General features: G+C 44.1%; 1 protein-coding gene across 11 annotated transcripts in view; it reads right to left on the bottom strand.

Annotated features, from left to right (window-relative positions):
• The window catches only part of WDPCP (WD repeat containing planar cell polarity effector), a 164,685-nt gene that overhangs the window by 21,655 nt on the left and 135,991 nt on the right, over positions 1-7,039 (bottom strand). The window lies entirely within an intron of this gene.

Raw genomic sequence — 7,039 nt, 5'->3', positions numbered from 1 at the left:
GGAGGCTCCGGGGAGAAGAAAACCATTCCGAGGGGTTAATTGGAAAAGGCAAATCTGCAAAGGCGAGATGCGCGATGGGAGCCTGCCAGCTGGAAGCCGGCCAAACTGATAAAGGAGAAAAGAGATGGAGGGTTAAAATGTTTTGGATGCTGAAGGCTTGGAGTTCAAAGAGGAGCTCAAGGAAACTCCCAGCCACCAAGTCCATACGAAGAGGCTCTAGGCAAACACAACGGCTTTATCCTAAACAGCTTCCAAAAGGCAGTGGTTCAAATGAATGGTTAAGGGATCTCTTTCAGCACCTGGGAGCCCTTTTCCAAGGAAAGATGATGCCCACAGGTGAGCTATGGCTGAGGGGCAGAAGGAGTGTCTTTCCACGGGGAAGAGGATGAGGAGTGTGTCTGCCCACGCTGGGCTGGAGGAACAATGTGTAACTGTGGATCTGTTCTCATTGCTTGGTAGAAAAGGCAGAAAGGAGCTGGTCCTCAAGGCCAGGAGGTAAGGGCGAGGCTGGAGGTCACTTTGCCTTCCCAGTCCACATCAGGAGTGGAGTGCTGATGGCAACCCATTTTCCACCCGTTACATGAAGAATGAAGGATTGAAATAGAAAATTTTACCTAAATCTCACAAAGAAAACACCCTGGATTTTTTTTCCCCCAAAAAATCTGGTTTAGGTCTGAATAGGCTACTCTTTTCCATATGGTAGATTGGGAGTAGGAAAGCCACCTTCTTCCACTGGAGCAGGAAGCTAGACTTAAAACAGAGGATGGGACAACTGGTGATTTATTTCTCTGGTAGAACACTCTCTGTGCCAGCCCCTCCTCTCGTGGTTTGGTGACAAGGACACTGCCTTTCCCATATTGTCCCACCCCCGTGCAAACAGCCACCTTGGCACCTCAGAAAACCTTTTTTTTTTTTTTTTAATCAGCTCCTAGTGCAAGAATTTAATTTATGGATGGGGAAGTAGTATCCACACTTTTTGAGCAGGTGCATAACTATGCCATAGCATTGGAGCAACGCTAGAGTTCAAGAGTTAGGTAATTGTATCTCTCTCAAAAAGGAATTGCCTCAGACCAGTTAATTTGTCAAGATAACGAATTGCAGCAATTCTCCTCATTTGGAGCTGGGCCACTAACACTGATCTGAACTGTATTTAAACTCTTGATGACAGAGACTGCAAAAGATATTGCAATACTGGAGGTACAGGTTCCCAAAGCAAAACTGCATGTACAGCTAGAGCTGAGAGGCAGCAAGGGCATGCGAGTACACATCCTGCACATCCCTTAGATATGAAGAAATTCCCTGGGGCACCGACTCTGGTGCCTGGGCAGGCAGAGTTCATCTTGAATCTTTTGGAGTGATTGAGGTCCAAAAAGGATAATGCAGCACCCATCGAGTCTCAGTTTCTGCAATATGAGATAACACGAGGAGAATTTTTACCTCCCCCCCTCCAAATAAAGAAACATACCCCAAAAATGTGAAGTTATTGGAAACTTTCTGGTGGCAGCAATAAAAGCTCCTCTGAGGGCCTGATGCTGGGATTCCCATAGCATTGTGTTCTGTCATGCGTGTCAAATATGGTTGCTGATATACTTTTCTTTTCTGTGCCACAGCAGGCATGAACAAGTTTGGAGAAGAAAACAAGCAGAAGAAAGCTTCAGTGAAAATGCAGGGTTAGGCCAATGACTGTGCCATTTCTGATGGAGGTAAGACAGCACTAGGTAAAATGAAATTATGAATGTTCTTGTGCTAGACCTTCTCCTCTGGCTGCCAGGCATTCCTCCCTCCACAAGAGAGACATGGAGCAGAATAAATCCTGTACATTGACTCAGGGAAACTGAAAGGAATCTCTGGCTCCTGCCTTGCACTGGCACACCCTCTCCAAGAAAACAATGGATTGAAAACAAAATCGGTTGTTAATTCTGTGACTTTGTCTGTGCCTTAAGAAGCATCAATATGAGAAATTAGACAGATGGTTTCAGAATATTTCTGCTCAGTAGCCCGCTTGGGAATGAAATTATTTTCTTTCTTATGTTATTCAGAATAATCATTCTCTACCTGTAAGTGCACTTAATTTAGAAAAGCAAAGTGGCTTTTATTTTGGAATAAGTGCATCCACGGGCAGAGTTCTTTCCAAATAGCTAATCTGGTCATTGCCACATGTAAACCATTTATGTAAACATAAATTGATGAGGATGCTAAAGAACTCATGAAGGTATGGCCTGGGACTCCTTACTCAATTTGCAAGCACTTACTTAGACCTATCTTCCTCAGGGCTATTATGGTGATCAACAGACCTTACAGAGAGCTAGGTTCAATTTCAACAACATAGTCATCTGTTTGAAAAAGAAATGAGCTTTTGAAAGCTGCTGTCCCCCAAGTTCCAAGTCTATTTTACTTCGGTTGATCCTCACTTTTAAATATCTGTCAAGTGGTAATCTAGGATTTAGCAGATCTCAGAAGTGCTGATTGCCCATAGGGCTGGTCCAAGGCTGGCAGGGGAGGAGGTGAAGTGTGTGCATCCTCTTCCAGAGCAGGTGCTGAAGGGTGACTGTGCATGGCCCGCAGCTGCTTTCTGGGCTCTGGCTACAGCAGCCACATCTTACTGTGTGCAGGCTGCAAGGAGAGGCTTAAATGCTAAGGCAGAAAGTTGTGAAAGAACTCTGCAAGGTGGGTTTTCATCTTGTGCATCCTGTTGGGTGCTTATCTCTTTTTCTTCCCAAGAGTTTTCTGCTGCTCCAGTGCTCCAGGCAGGGAAAGGGCCACCTCAGACTGGGAATCCTGGGTTTGCCATGGCTTGGGGTGTGTGTCCCCACAGCGTGGCAGCAGCAAGAGCCATGTGGGAGATGCACAGTGACCTAGATCAGCATTCCTAACTCCTGCAGCCGTGCTGCCCGTCCTGTGCGAGTGATGCGAACCAAATACCAGTCACGTTCGAGACTGACCTTGATTTCTTGGAGAAACCCGTGTAAAAATGGGTATAACAACACTCTTGACACTTACCTCACAGGATGTTGTGAAGCTTAATTAAATGTGTGCAAAAGCATTTTGAGATCCTTAGATGAAAGAAGTTTTTATAAATGCAAATTATAATAATTACGGCTAGTAACCACCATCAACTACTGAAACAATTAATTCAGGTTGCCACAGGCCATCACAGCAACGTGTGCAGAGAGGAATCAGCCATTTAATGACATATATGTTGCGTGAGAACTCAAAGCCTTAAAAATACCATAAACAAAGAGGAAAAAACGAGGCTTGCCTCTGAGGGTGCCGTTGGTGGAAGTTTCCTCGACTGTTTCCATCACCTCCATGTTTGCATTGTGCTGTGTCCCCAAAAAGAGCCCACCTTAGAGATTGCATTGCTGGCATCATTTCACGTCCCTGTGATTTTTGCATTTAACGTGGCAAAAAACCTGAAAATGACTGAAAACACCTTGACTTGCAAAAATTTGGAAATACATGAATGTAACTCCGCTTTTGGTTAATTCTCCCTCCCCACACACACACTCCCCCCAGCCCAGCCCACTCGCAGCATCCCAGAATGGACTTTGGCTACAGGGCATTCATTACCCAGCTGACTTTCCAAGGGTGAAAACAAAAGCCAAGCAATCAAGATGTGTCTGGCCAAATACTTAAAAGGCCCAGTGCACACATTTAGTTGACAACTGACTGAAATCTGAACCATTTTGTTCAGCCTTTCTTGCCGCTTCAAAACTGATTTGGGCTTAAATAGCTAAAACCTACAGGTGTTTAAATGCTCTCCCTTGTCAGCAGAACAGCCTCATCAGATATGGTCTGAGGATGCAGTCAGACTGCAAGAGATATCCAAAGACCCCACAGGTGAATCCCAAGGAGCAGGCTAGCCCACCTGTGGCCCTCAGGCTTATTTTGCTGGCCTTTAAAGATGAAAATTCAGAGAAGTAGGACTTACTGAGCACCCAGCTTACCAAAGCAATTAGGCTAAATGCACTACAGCTAGAAATTTAAGCAATGCACTGAATTTAATTTGAGAATTTATGGATGTAAAAGTGAAACTTTTAACCTAGCAGCAAATTAAGTCAGCTTTCTTGACCAAGTGAAGAATTTTATGCTATTGAAGTTTGAAAAGTGTGAAGCACACACCTATTAAAAGCAGAGTTTTTTATTTTTCTTTTAATGAAGAAAAACTTGGGACTACTTAGTTGCCTAGTCCAAATAATGAAAAAATGGGAATACTACCCAAATTATAAAGCAGCATTGCTTTCTAACCTCTGCAAGACTAAAGTATTTGTAGTCATTGAGTTTCACAGAAAAAAAAAATGTTACCCATGCTGGAAGGTTGCGTGAACTAAACTTACTCTGATATTGACAACCTTAATGTGTACCAAAACTGAAAATTCTTACATGGTTTTTTTTTCAGTCTCTTTACAAGTACGACTTTAGGATACTAAGTTGGTAATGTCTCAGGTAAGTTTTCATAAAATGAGGGCCAAGTTTTTATGGGGCCTGTGTCTCTGCATAGAAAATTAGCAACACTGATGCAATGCATAGAAAACACGCTACACAGCTGGTACCAACATGTTGTTTTAAACCTGCAAACCCTCAGACTTTACAGTGATGTGTATATGATGTGTATATAAGCAAACTCTGCTTGCATACACACACACACACACATATATGTGTATATATATATATACACACACACACACACACACACACACACACACAGAGAGGATATGCATAAGGGCATCCTGGAATCTGGAACCACAGAACCCTGTTGCTAAACTCTCTTAATGACACTTAGTGCTCTGCTCAGTGTCTCTTGGCTAAATCCTGCAACATAAGGCAAACTTTGGATGCATTTTCTAAGAGCACCTCAAGGCACAAGGACATGAAAGAAGTTGGGGTGTGCACACCTCGTTTTACCCCTCTCCAGAGTGCCCTGACTGGCATTTTACAATTTACCAGAAAGGTGTGGCTGAAAAGGCACTGCAGCAGTCACAGGGGCAGGTCCTCCCTGCTGTTTGCATCCTGTCACTCACCTGCTGTGCTGCTTTGCTGCTCAGACTTGCTGATAACCACCAGCACATTCTGTGGTTTGGGTGCCCAAAGGCTTTAAGAAGCTGATGTGACCCTGCTGGCACCAAAAACCCCCACTGATGGGTTGATGCTTTCCTTCCCACCCCTTCCCTCTAGAAGAAACTGATTTAGGGCAAAACAGCTTTGGCAAGGGGACACACCACACTTCATGTGCCCTGTTGGATGGGAAATGCAACGTTGCAGGTTTTTCATTCCCAGGCTGTTCCTTCCACTCCCTGAGAAGATCTTAACCTGACTGATATCCCTCAATTACAGAGTGGCAGGAATGCCAGAGTGTTTTTTATTTTTCAAACCTCACAGAGGTAGTTTACACGATACACTGCCTCCTGCAAACATCAATACTTTCTTCCTGCCTTATTTAAATAAACTGTGTCAGCAGGAGCAGCAACTGTGGGCGCTGCTTGGGAAGCCCAAAGCCCTGGAGGGAGCTGTGGGCAGTTCCTGGCATTGCTTGTGCTTCTGAAGGTAACCAAAGAGGAAAATCCATGGGAAGCAATGTAAAAAAACTGATGCCTCAATGCCAGGGAAAAAAAGTCACCATGGCTCCTGCTGGTGTCTCCTCACCACCCCATTTCATCCCTTTTCTCACTCTTCTTTTCACTGAAGTAGACACCAGGAGTTTGGAGATTAGCTTCTGTCTCTAACAGAGGCTCACCTCTTTGGGAAAAAAAACATTAATTTTAATGGAAGGTAATTAACCTACATTGCATTCTCTGATATCTGTTGAATACAGCATTGCTTGTCAGCCACTCCTTTTATCACTTAAAGTACATTTTGTATCCATGGAAAGCAATTAATGTTCAATGGGAAAAATTTGCCCTTACAAAGGCATCTTTCCACTTTCCTGCATTTCAGCAGTGATCTTTTTCATTCTATACATGCCATCACCAGTCCTTCTCACACAGATGTGCATCACCCAGATGTTTATTTCTACCTGGCTATTCCTGTGCCATTATAGTCCTTCCTTACAGCCTGACTCTGCTCCTTCTGTCTCTTCTCTGGCTCAGGTGGAAACCCTCCCTCGTGTTTTCTGGCCCATTTTTGGACTGGTTTAGGCTGCAGTTGGGAACTCAGCCCATTGCAGGGAGGATCCTGGCACCAGGATATTTCCTGATCTGTAAAGAGTTGGTTGAAGCAACACTTTCTATAGGAACAGTGCTCAGGGTAAATCAGGCTTACAGCTCTCTGCTGCTTTCAGGTCTATGTGACTAAGGATTTTGCTTCAAAACCAGAAAAATTACTTTTGGGCTCACCTAGAGCAGCTGAGGCAGAGTGCCATGTGAGCAGCTTGTGCCTGGCCCTTGAGGCTCTTCTTATGCCTCCCCTGGGACCCCAAGGAGCAGGGGGACAAGCAGCCACAGTGGCCAGTGCTGGGTTTTTGGAACTGCTTGCCTAGCTGGCTTTTCATCCTGCTCCCTTTGTACCACAAACAACAAGAAGAAGAAGAACCTGATCTGAAACCACATGTGACAATAAGGATCTCTTCAATTTATATTTCTGAAGTCAAAATAGATGTGTTCTACTTTTAAGCCACCACCCCAACAGCACTGATAGAAAGGTTGAATCACTGCTATTTAAAATAATACAAAGCAAAAGTGAGTTAGGATGCCAGTAGGCTAGAGAAGGAAACAGCTTTCTAGGCAAGCTGAGTGGCACAAGCAGTGGGAGAACATCTTCGTGGCAGCTCTTAATATGAAAATGGTCAAGGATTACTTCAGAGTCTTGCAATAGCAGATGGCTGGAGCCATTTAATCAGGCATCTTTTCTATTCCTAAAGCCTATAATTATCTGTTATAACATCAAATTGGCATGTTAGTTTTTCATTTCCCCTCCCCAGATTGAAGAGGGGCACAGCTACCAAATTTTGGAAGGCTTTGCTGTCATGAAGAGACCTGCAACTGCCCAACTTGGGGATACCTGAGTATTTAATATCTGAGCATTCTTGTTCTGGCTAGGATTA

Source organism: Lonchura striata, chromosome 3, assembly GCF_050655825.1.
Source record: "Lonchura striata isolate lonStrDom1 chromosome 3, ASM5065582v1, whole genome shotgun sequence".
Taxonomy (NCBI): Eukaryota; Metazoa; Chordata; class Aves; order Passeriformes; family Estrildidae; genus Lonchura; species Lonchura striata.
Note: the sequence above shows the minus strand (reverse complement) of the source record. Positions and strands in the feature narration are given on the sequence as shown.